General features: G+C 60.6%; 2 non-coding genes across 2 annotated transcripts; both read right to left on the bottom strand.

Annotated features, from left to right (window-relative positions):
- Window positions 1-119: 119 nt before the first annotated feature.
- Window positions 120-272, bottom strand: LOC142792450 (5.8S ribosomal RNA). Its single transcript, XR_012890935.1, has one exon. It is a non-coding gene; the product is annotated as a 5.8S ribosomal RNA (ribosomal RNA).
- Window positions 273-1,991: 1,719 nt separating this feature from the next.
- Window positions 1,992-3,806, bottom strand: LOC142792435 (small subunit ribosomal RNA). Its single transcript, XR_012890923.1, has one exon. It is a non-coding gene; the product is annotated as a small subunit ribosomal RNA (ribosomal RNA).
- Window positions 3,807-11,329: the final 7,523 nt, after the last annotated feature.

Here is an 11,329-nt window from a genome sequence, read left to right as displayed (position 1 = left end):
TGGCCGCTGTTGGCGCTCGCTGTGAGGTGTTCAGCGTGCTGTCCGTGTTGCCGACGCGGTCAAAACGAGTCGACGGCTCACGTTCCCTTGTGCGCCGAAGGCTCTCTTGATATGTGATCCGACCCTCAGACAGACGAAGCCAAGGGAAGACCCAAGGCCGCAATGTGCGTTCAAAGAATCAGTGCTCAGTGTGTCCTGCAATTCACACCAAGTCTCGCAGCTGGCTGCGTTCTTCATCGACCCGAGAACCGAGTGATCCACCGCTTAGAGTCGTGAAAAAGTGTTTGTTCAATTCCGTACAGTCAAAACCAAACGTTTCTGGCACTCGGCCAAACAGTGGCCAAGAAGGGCGCTTTTCAGCGCACGCTTGGACTCCAAAACTCTGCCGCGCCTTTTTCGGCTGCCGCAAATCGAGCAAACGGTGTGTTTCGGACGGCGTTTCGCTTTCGCTACTTGCGAGTGCTTTCGTGGTCCACCCCTCTATAAATACTCGGGAGGCGTCGAAGCCGGTTCTCCAAGCCGGACCCGTAGGTATCGTTGTGTGCTCGCTCTCATTGGCCCGCCTAACCAGAAAATGCCTGCGGTACACCCATTTGGATAAGAGTGCACGCAGATGCGGGCCTCGACGGCTACACATTTCCTCGGGCGGCCGCCTCCCGGCCTCCGTGGAGCGCGGGATGCACGGTCCCATCGACAAGCCTCTCCCGTTTTTACCGTGGCGTCGCGGTTCACCACGGCAGGCGGGTCGGTCTCCTCCGCATAAAAAGGGGGACCCCCGCTTTTTGTTCCACGAAATCGCACAAGCTTTTTTCGCATCCACGGTTTGCCACCGCACACCAAAATGCCGATCCGGCTGCCTACTTTAGCCAACAGGTGGAGCCAGGCGCGCCGTACTTGCGCGGCACTTCCCACGTCCACCGAAGTCGGTGCCAAGGACCACTTTCGGCGCCGGAGCCGCGTACGAGCCTACTCGAGGCGGAAGAACGAAGCCAGCAAGGGCCTGGCCGCAAGTGCGTTCAATTGTCGGGACGTCCAAGTCCCTCGTTCTTCCGTGCTTCCTCTTTCGGCAAGTCGTTGCGGCACCTTCCCAAAGCGCGCAGACCCGCTAATCGCGACGAGCGCGACGTGGCCGTGCCGCCTTTCCCTCGGCAGCAAGCAAAACGCCTGGCAACGTCGACGCTCCCCTAACCGCGATCTCGCACCGTGTTTCGTGTGGCGAATTCAAAAGCCGGCCGGCGCTGCTGCAACCATTACGGTCGGTACGCATACGCCGCGGAGGGCGGGACGGTCATCGGAGCGTGCGGTTCCTCCATCGAGTACTGCGCACCTCGGCCGTCGCATCGCCGTGCCATGACCGGCCGCGCGTCAACGCGAACCGGTGCCAGCGAGATCCCTCGCCTGCAAGAACCGACCGGCAGCCTCCGTCACCCGAGGACGCGGAGGCGCTTGCCGCGGACGGCGGGACGGTATGCACTGGTGCACAGCGGACCCGTCACATCGCCAGTTCCTTGACCGACCGCCGACGCTTGTGCCGTTCCTCTCGTACTTGGCAGTCGCCGCGCGATTGTCGGGTCTCGTTCTTGCACGCTCGAACGGTCGGGAGGGCACTCGGCTGGCGTTTCGGGAACGCGCAGCCTCGCCTTCTACCGACGTAACCACGACTCGCCGTTCGCGCTCCGCCGCTCCTGTTTACAGTACTAGGCGGTCCCGCAGCGGTCGGGTCGCGCATTTCGAGCGCTTCGAGCCACGGTGCAGTGGCGGGTCGAAAGCCGACCTATGAGTGCGTTGCGCCGTTTGTACCCGCGTCCGCCACCTGGCCGACCGTCCAAGGTCGCGGTGTTGGCGTCCGCTGGGCGCAACAATTTGTCACGGGGTGCCGCTCCACATTCAGGCAGCCCCGTGGGGAAAAGCCGACCCCGCGTCCAAACGGGGTCAGCGGCAGAAAGTGTCGGGCGCAGACGCAGCTGAGGCGCTCACCCTTCACAATCCGTTAATGATCCTTCCGCAGGTTCACCTACGGAAACCTTGTTACGACTTTTACTTCCTCTAAATGATCAAGTTTGGTCATCTTTCCAACAGACCGGCGCAACCGAAAGGCCGCGCCGGACATCGGTCCGAAGACCTCACTAAATCATTCAATCGGTAGTAGCGACGGGCGGTGTGTACAAAGGGCAGGGACGTAATCAACGCGAGCTTATGACTCGCGCTTACTGGGAATTCCTCGTTCAAGGGGAACAATTGCAAGCCCCTATCCCAATCACGAAAGAAGTTCCACGGGTTACCCAGTCTTTTCAGACAGGGATAAAGACACGCTGCTTCCTTCAGTGTAGCGCGCGTGCGGCCCCGGACATCTAAGGGCATCACAGACCTGTTATTGCTCTGTTTCGTGCGGCTAGGAGCCGCTTGTCCCTCTAAGAAGGTTGTAAGGTGCTGGGAACCCCGCACCTATTTAATAGGCTAGAGTCTCGTTCGTTATCGGAATTAACCAGACAAATCGCTCCACCAACTAAGAACGGCCATGCACCACCATCCACCGAATCAAGAAAGAGCTCTCAATCTGTCAATCCTCCCAGTGTCCGGGCCGGGTAAGTTTTCCCGTGTTGAGTCAAATTAAGCCGCAGGCTCCACTCCTGGTGGTGCCCTTCCGTCAATTCCTTTAAGTTTCAGCTTTGCAACCATACTTCCCCCGGAACCCAAATACTTTGGTTTCCCGGAAGCTGCCCGCCGAGTCATTTGAGTAACTCAGGCGGATCGCTGGTTGGCATCGTTTATGGTCAGAACTAGGGCGGTATCTGATCGCCTTCGAACCTCTGACTTTCGTTCTTGATCAATGAAAACATTCTTGGCAAATGCTTTCGCAGTAGTTCGTCTTGCGACGGTCCAAGAATTTCACCTCTAGCGCCGCAATACGAATGCCCCCGTCCGTCCCTCTTAATCATTACCTCGTATTCCAAAAACCAACAGAACAGAAACGAGGTCTTGTTCTATTATTCCATGCAAGTTTATTCAGGCGACTCGCCTGCGTTGAGCACTCTAATTTTTTCAAAGTAAAAGCACCGGCCATCTCGAGGCACACAATGAAGTGCACCAAGAAAGAACCGGCATGATGTTCAGTCCGAGCCGTCGCATCGGGTAGATGCACTACTCGTCTGGAACTGAGATCCAACTACGAGCTTTTTAACCGCAGCAGCTTTAGTATACGCTATTGGAGCTGGAATTACCGCGGCTGCTGGCACCAGACTTGCCCTCCAATTGATCCTCGTTAAAGGATTTAGAGTGTACTCATTTCAATTACGGGGCCTCAAAAGAGTCCCGTATTGTTATTTTTCGTCACTACCTCCCCGTGCCGGGAGTGGGTAATTTGCGCGCCTGCTGCCTTCCTTGGATGTGGTAGCCGTTTCTCAGGCTCCCTCTCCGGAATCGAACCCTGATTCTCCGTTACCCGTAACAACCATGGTAAGCAAGTAACCTACCATCGAAAGTTGATAAGGCAGACACTTGAAAGAAACGTCGCCGGCTCGTGGCCATGCGATCAGCACAAAGTTATCCAGAGTCACCACACAATACGGGCCGAAACCCGATCGATCTTGGTCTAATAAAAGCACCCGTTACCCAAAGGGCTCCAGGCTCACTGCATGTATTAGCTCTAGAATTGCCACAGTTATCCAAGTAGGAAGAAACGATCTAAGGAACCATAACTGATTTAATGAGCCATTCGCGGTTTCGCCTTATTTCGGCATGTACTTAGACATGCATGGCTTAATCTTTGAGACAAGCATATGATTACTGGCAGGATCAACCAGGTAATCGTTCGACTGCGCGTCCGTCCTCGCCTTCGGCGGGCCGGACGCAGTCTGTGTGCGGCGGAGGCCACCTTCAGGCGCCCCAACACGCTTATTTTGCACTCCGAGATGACGGCGTTCGAGCTCGCTACGGCACAACCTTCCCGAAAGACGAGTGGGAGCCGTGCGGCAAGAAGCACGTTCATGCTCGCTCTTTTTCGTTGCATCGACTCGGTCGCGCCGTGCGGGTTGCCCAAGCCCGCTGCACTGTCGGTGGACCGGCCGGAACTAGCAACGGAGCCGAGACTGCAAAGCCGCCAGACGACGGGTCACGCCCGCGTCTTCGGCGCTTTCGCATCTGAATCGCCCGAGGACGACACGGAACACACCTCGATATCGTGGTAAAACGGCACCGTCCGACAACCAGCCCCTAACGCATCAAGCGGATGAGGCTGCAGACGACTGCCGTGGATTCCCCTGGAGCAGACCCGAGGACACGCTTGACGAGGCCGAAGCCCGCCGCATATCAGACACCCGGTCGCTTTCGCGTACGCCGCTCACGAGAACCCCCACATAATAGCAGCGATAAGTACCCAGACCTCCTTGGGCACTAATACGAGCGTACTCGAGAAAATTTCACCGCGGGTGTGCCCCGAAACGTGTGGCACGTTGAGCGTGCCACAAGTCTACGTCGCTCTCAAACCCGCCGAGGTCGTAGAATTTGCGACCCTACTCACGAAATTCCCACCGAGGATACGGCCGCAAACGTACCGCACCTTGGGTAGGCCACGAGTTTGTGCAACACTACGCTGACGGCACAGCACCGAGGTCGTGCGCGCACGCACGGGAAAATTCCGCCGCGGTTTCTGCCGAAAACGTGAGGCACCACGACTCTCCGCAAGTTCGCGTCGACTGCGAAAGACCGAAGTCGTGAACGACGTGTCCGCTACTCGCCGCCGACACGCTGGACACCAAACGTACAACGACTCGACGGCGTAGTAGAGGCCCACGACGCGGTTTTCCTTAACGACGTCTCGGCGTGGCACCGACAGGTTAGAACGGCCGACCAACGTTCCCTGTCCGCCGTTCGGCTCAGTCGAAGGGCTCGGCGACTTCGGCAACGCTGCGAAGCCGCACGGTGACGCACGCCATGTCCCCATTTTTTTTTTTTTTCTTTCTGCGTCTGCCGGGGTGCCCCTATAATAGCAGCGATAAGCACCCAGACCGCCGTGGGTCGCTCGCCCCGGCTGACGTGGTTTTTCGTACTCCTGCGGCGGTCGCCGTCAAGCACGTCCAAATACGCTACTTTCGTGGGCGCATTCACGCTCTTTCGCTTCGCCGGAGTGCCAGCACTCACTCTGCCAAAAACGGCGAACATCCGAGCGGCGGTTCCCACTTTTGCGTCGGCGTCGCAAACCCCGCCCCGGCAGACGAGGTTTGCCGTACTCGTGCGACGGTGGCCGGCGGGCACGTCGAAAGACGCCGATATCGTGCGCGAATTGGCGCACCTTGGCTTCACCGGAGTGCCGCCACTGACTCCTCCAAAAACGGCGAAGATCCGAGCGGCGCTTCCCACTTTCGCATCGGCGTCCCGAACTCCGCCCCGGCTGACGCGGTTTACCGTACTCGTGCGACGGTCGCCGGCGAGCACGTGGAAAGACGCCGATATCGTGCCCGAATCGGCTCCGTTCGGCTTCGCCGGAGTGCCAGCACTGGCTCGGCGAAAGACGACGAACATCCGAGCGACGGTTCTCACTATTGCGTACGCGTCGCAAACCCCGCCCCGGCAGACGCACTTTGCCGTACTCGTGCGACGGTCGCCGGCGAGCACGTAGAAAGACGCCGATATCGTGCCGGAATCGGCCCCGTTTGGCTTCGCCGGAGTGCCAGCACTCACTCGGCCACAAACGGCGAACATCCGAGCGGCGGTTCCCACTTAGCCGTCGGCGTCCCGAACTCCGCCCCGGCAGACGCGGTTGCCGAGCTCGTGCGACTAGCGACCGCGAAGCCGTCTCGCGACGCCGCTTTCGTGCGCGGCTCCCACTGCGACCTGGGTCACCCGAGGTCGACGAGCAAGAAAGAATGTCGAAAAAAAATTTTTTTTTTTTTTGCGTCTGCCGGGGTGCCCCTATAATAGCAGCGATAAGCACCCAGACCGCCATGGGTCGCTCGCCCCGGCTGACGTGGTTTTTCGTTTTCCTGCGGTGGTCGTCGTCAAGCACGTCCAAACACGCCACTTTCGTGGGCGCATTCGCGCTCTTTCGCTTCGCCGGAGTGCCAGCACTCACTCTGCCAAAAACGGCGAACATCCTAGTGGCGGTTCCCACTTTTGCGTCGGCGTCGCCAACCCCGCCCCGGCATACGCGGTTTGCCGTACTCGTGCGGCGGTGGCCGGCGGGCACGTCGAAAGACACCGATATCGTGCGCGAGTCGATGCTTCTTGGTCTCGCAGGAGGGCCGCCACTCACTCCTGCAAAAACGGCGAAGATCCGAGCGGCGCTTCCCACTTTTTCGTCGGCATCGCAAACCTCGCCCCGGCAGACGCGCTTTGCCGTACTCGTGCGACGGTCGCCGGCGAGCACGTCGAAATACGCCGATATCGTGCCCGAATCGGCCCCGTTTCGCTTCGCCGGAGTGCCAGCACTCACTCGGCCAAAAACGGCGAACATCCGAGCAGCGGTACCCACTTAGCCGTCGGCATCCCGAACTCCGCGCCGGCTGACGCGGTTGCCGAGCTCGTGCGACTAGCGACCGCGAACGCGTCTCGCGACGCCGCTTTCGTGCGCGGCTCCCATTGCGACCTGGGTTACCCGAGCTCGACCAGCAAAAAAGAAGGTCGAAAAAAAATTTTTTTTTTCTGCGTCTGCCGGGGTGCCCCTATAATAGCAGCGATAAGCACCCAGACCGCCGTGGGTCGCTCGCCCCGGCTGACGTGGTTTTTCGTACTCCTGCAGCGGTCGCCGTCAAGCACGTCCAAATACGCCACTTTCGTGGGCGCTTTCGCGCTCTTTCGCGTCGCCGGTGTGCCAGCACTCACTCTGCCAAAAACGGCGAACATCCTAGTGGCGGTTCCCACTTTTGCGTCGGCGTCGCCAACCCCGCCCCGGCATACGCGGTTTGCCGTACTCGTGCGGCGGTGGCCGGCGGGCACGTCGAAAGACACCGATATCGTGCGCGAGTCGATGCTTCTTGGTCTCGCAGGAGGGCCGCCACTCACTCCTGCAAAAACGGCGAAGATCCGAGCGGCGCTTCCCACTTTTTCGTCGGCATCGCAAACCTCGCCCCGGCAGACGCGCTTTGCCGTACTCGTGCGACGGTCGCCGGCGAGCACGTCGAAATACGCCGATATCGTGCCCGAATCGGCCCCGTTTCGCTTCGCCGGAGTGCCAGCACTCACTCGGCCAAAAACGGCGAACATCCGAGCAGCGGTACCCACTTAGCCGTCGGCATCCCGAACTCCGCGCCGGCTGACGCGGTTGCCGAGCTCGTGCGACTAGCGACCGCGAACGCGTCTCGCGACGCCGCTTTCGTGCGCGGCTCCCATTGCGACCTGGGTTACCCGAGCTCGACCAGCAAAAAAGAAGGTCGAAAAAAAATTTTTTTTTTCTGCGTCTGCCGGGGTGCCCCTATAATAGCAGCGATAAGCACCCAGACCGCCGTGGGTCGCTCGCCCCGGCTGACGTGGTTTTTCGTACTCCTGCAGCGGTCGCCGTCAAGCACGTCCAAATACGCCACTTTCGTGGGCGCTTTCGCGCTCTTTCGCGTCGCCGGTGTGCCAGCACTCACTCTGCCAAAAACGGCCAACATCCGAGCGGCGGTTCCCACTTTTGCGTCGGCGTCGTAAACCCCGCCCCGGCAGACGCGGTTTGCCCTACTCGTTCGACGGTCGCCGGCGAGCGCGTCGAAAGACGCCGATATCGTGCGCTAATTGGCGCTCCTTGGCTTCTCCGGAGTGCCGCCACTCACTCCTCCAAAAACGGCGAAGATCCGAGCGGCGTTCTCCACTTTCGCATCGGCGTCCCGAACTCCGCCCGGGCTGACGCGGTTTACCGTACTCGTGCGACGGTCGCCGCCGGGCACGTCGAAAGACGCCGATATCGTGCCGTAATCGGCCCCGTTTGGCTTCGCCCGAGTGCCAGCACTCACTCGGCCAAAAACGGCGAACATCCGAGCAGCGTTTCCCACTTTCGCATCGGCGTCCCGAAGCCCGCCCCGGCAGACGCGGTTTGCCCTACTCGAGCGACGGTCGCCGGCGATCACGTCGAAAGGCGCCGAATTCGTGCACGAATCGATGCTTCTTGGTCTCGCAGGAGGGCCGCCACTCACTCCTGCAAAAACGGCGAAGATCCGAGTTGCGCTTCCCACTTTTTCGTCGGCGTCCCGAACTACGCCCCGGCTGACGCGGTTTACCGTACTCGTGCGACGGTCGCCGGCGGGCACTTCAAAATACGCCGATTTCGTGGGCGCATTCACGCTGTTTCGCTTCCCCGGAGTGCCAACACTCACTCTGCCGAAAGCGGCGATCATCCGAGCGGCGGTTCCCACTTTTGCGTCGGCTTCGCAAACGGCGCCCCGGCAGACGCGCTCGTGCGACGTACTCGTGCGACGGTCGCCGGCGAGCACGTCGAAAGACGCCGATATCGTGCTCGAATCGACCCCGTTTCGCTTCGCCGGAGTGCTGCCAGTCACGGCGCAGAGAACGGCGAACAAGTGTTTTTTTTTTTTTTTCCTAGAATTTGTGTTATAGAAGGCACATTTGATATCGGACGATAATTTTCAACTTTATCACGCGCACCGATTTTCGTGTAGAGGTTTGCAAGTTTATGGGAATTTCTCCACTTGGAATAATGCGATTTAGTAGTACTACGAGAACTTCATGGATGTACTCAAGGGTACGGGGCAAGTCAGTTACGTCAACACCTGCAGATTTTTTACACTTCAAACTGAAAATTGTTGGTTGTGAGTCCTCGTGTGATATTAAAGGCCGATTCGCTAACACATAGAACAAAGAAAGAAAGGAAGAAAAAACGCCCGCGCTCGCTCAAGAAACCTGGGTTCGCAACAAGTGGCAACAACAAGCAACCGAGCGAGTGCGCCAAAACCCGTGGCGGCCGAACAAACGCGAAGTCCCAACCGCGTCAGCCGGGGCGGCACGGGACAGGAAAAATCACTTCAGCCGGGGCGGCGGGGCACCGAATAAACCTCGTCACCTCGTCGCAGGATAAAAGAGGAAACAAAAAGTCTAAACAGCGTCTGCTGGAGCGAATGCGTAATAAAACAACAACAACAACAAAAAAAAAACACCCGCGCTCAAGAAGTCTGCAATCCTCACAAAAGGCGACTGTGACCGAGCAGCGTCAGCCGGGGCCGTGCGGAAACGGAAAAACCGCGACTACCGGGGCGTCGAGGCACCGAAAAATCCACTTCAGCCGCGGCGAAAAAAAAAACAAAAAGAAAGACGGAGGGGGGGGGGGGGAACCACGTCTGCCGGGGCGAAGGAAAAAAAAAAACGCGTCTGCCGGGGCGAGCCCGGGTGCGGCACCACCGGGAAAACTGTGGCAAACAGACATGGCGATCGAGTGAGTGGGCCGCCAGCCAGGCTCAGCCAAAAAGTGCAAAGTCCGAACTGCGTCAGCCGGGGCGGCAAAAACCGCGTCAGCCGGGGCGGCGCAAAAAACCGCGTCTGCCGGGGCGGCACGAAACCGCGTCAGCCGGGGCGGGGCGAAAACTGCGTCAGCCGGGGCGAAAAGAAAAAAAAAAAACGCGTCTGCCGGGGCAAGCCCGGGTGCGGCACCACCGGGAAAACTGTGGCAAACAGACATGGCGATCGAGTGAGTGGGCCGCCAGCCAGGCACAGCCGAAAAGTGCAAAGTCCGAACCGTGTCAGCCGGGGCGACGCAAAAACCGCGTCAGCCGGGGCGGCGCGAAAACCGCGTCAGCCGGGGCGGCACGAAACCGCGTCAGCCGGGGCGGCGCGAAAACTGCGTCAGCCGGGGCGGCGCGAAAACCTCGTCAGCCGGGGCGAGCGAAAAGGGGGGGGGGGGAACCACGTCTGCCGGGGCGAAAGAAAAAAAAACGCGTCTGCCGGGGCGAGCCCGGGTGCGGCACCACCGGGAAGACTGTGGCAAACAGACATGGCGATCGAGTGAGTGGGCCGCCAGCCAGGCTCAGCCCAAAAAGTGCCAAGTCCGAACTGCGTCAGCCGGGGCGGCAAAAACCGCGTCAGCCGGGGCGGCGCGAAAACCGCGTCTGCCGGGGCGGCGCGAAAACTGCGTCTGCCGGGGCGAGCCCGGGTGCGGCACCACCGGGAAAACTGTGGCAAACAGACATGGCGATCGAGTGAGTGGGCCGCCAGCCAGGCACAGCCGAAAAGTGCTAAGTCCGAACTGCGTCTGCCGGGGCGGCACGAAACCGCGTCAGCCGGGGCGGCGCGAAAACCGCGTCTGCCGGGGCGGCACGAAACCGCGTCAGCCGGGGCGGCGCGAAAACTGCGTCAGCCGGGGCGAGCCCGGGTGCGGCACCACCGGGAAAACTGTGGCAAACAGACATGGCGATCGAGTGAGTGGGCCGCCAGCCAGGCACAGCCGAAAAGTGCTAAGTCCGAACTGCGTCTGCCGGGGCGGCACGAAACCGCGTCAGCCGGGGCGGCGCGAAAACCGCGTCTGCCGGGGCGGCACGAAACCGCGTCAGCCGGGGCGGCGCGAAAACTGCGTCAGCCGGGGCGAGCCCGGGTGCGGCACCACCGGGAAAACTGTGGCAAACAGACATGGCGATCGAGTGAGTGGGCCGCCAGCCAGGCACAGCCGAAAAGTGCTAAGTCCGAACTGCGTCAGCCGGGGCGGCAAAAACCGCGTCAGCCGGGGCGGCGCAAAAAACCGCGTCTGCCGGGGCGGCACGAAACCGCGTCAGCCGGGGCGGCGCGAAAACTGCGTCAGCCGGGGCGAAAGAAAAAAAAAAAAACGCGTCTGCCGGGGCGAGCCCGGGTGCGGCACCACCGGGAAAACTGTGGCAAACAGACATGGCGATCGAGTGAGTGGGCCGCCAGCCAGGCACAGCCGAAAAGTGCTAAGTCCGAACTGCGTCTGCCGGGGCGGCACGAAACCGCGTCAGCCGGGGCGGCGCGAAAACCGCGTCTGCCGGGGCGGCACGAAACCGCGTCAGCCGGGGCGGCGCGAAAACTGCGTCAGCCGGGGCGAGCCCGGGTGCGGCACCACCGGGAAAACTGTGGCAAACAGACATGGCGATCGAGTGAGTGGGCCGCCAGCCAGGCACAGCCGAAAAGTGCTAAGTCCGAACTGCGTCTGCCGGGGCGGCACGAAACCGCGTCAGCCGGGGCGGCGCGAAAACCGCGTCTGCCGGGGCGGCACGAAACCGCGTCAGCCGGGGCGGCGCGAAAACTGCGTCAGCCGGGGCGAGCCCGGGTGCGGCACCACCGGGAAAACTGTGGCAAACAGACATGGCGATCGAGTGAGTGGGCCGCCACCCAGGCACAGCCGAAAAGTGCAAAGTCCGAACCGTGTCAGCCGGGGCGACGCAAAAACCGCGTC

The sequence above is a fragment of the Rhipicephalus microplus genome, unplaced genomic scaffold (genome assembly GCF_043290135.1).
Source record: "Rhipicephalus microplus isolate Deutch F79 unplaced genomic scaffold, USDA_Rmic scaffold_219, whole genome shotgun sequence".
Classification (NCBI taxonomy): Eukaryota; Metazoa; Arthropoda; class Arachnida; order Ixodida; family Ixodidae; genus Rhipicephalus; species Rhipicephalus microplus.
Note: the sequence above shows the minus strand (reverse complement) of the source record. Positions and strands in the feature narration are given on the sequence as shown.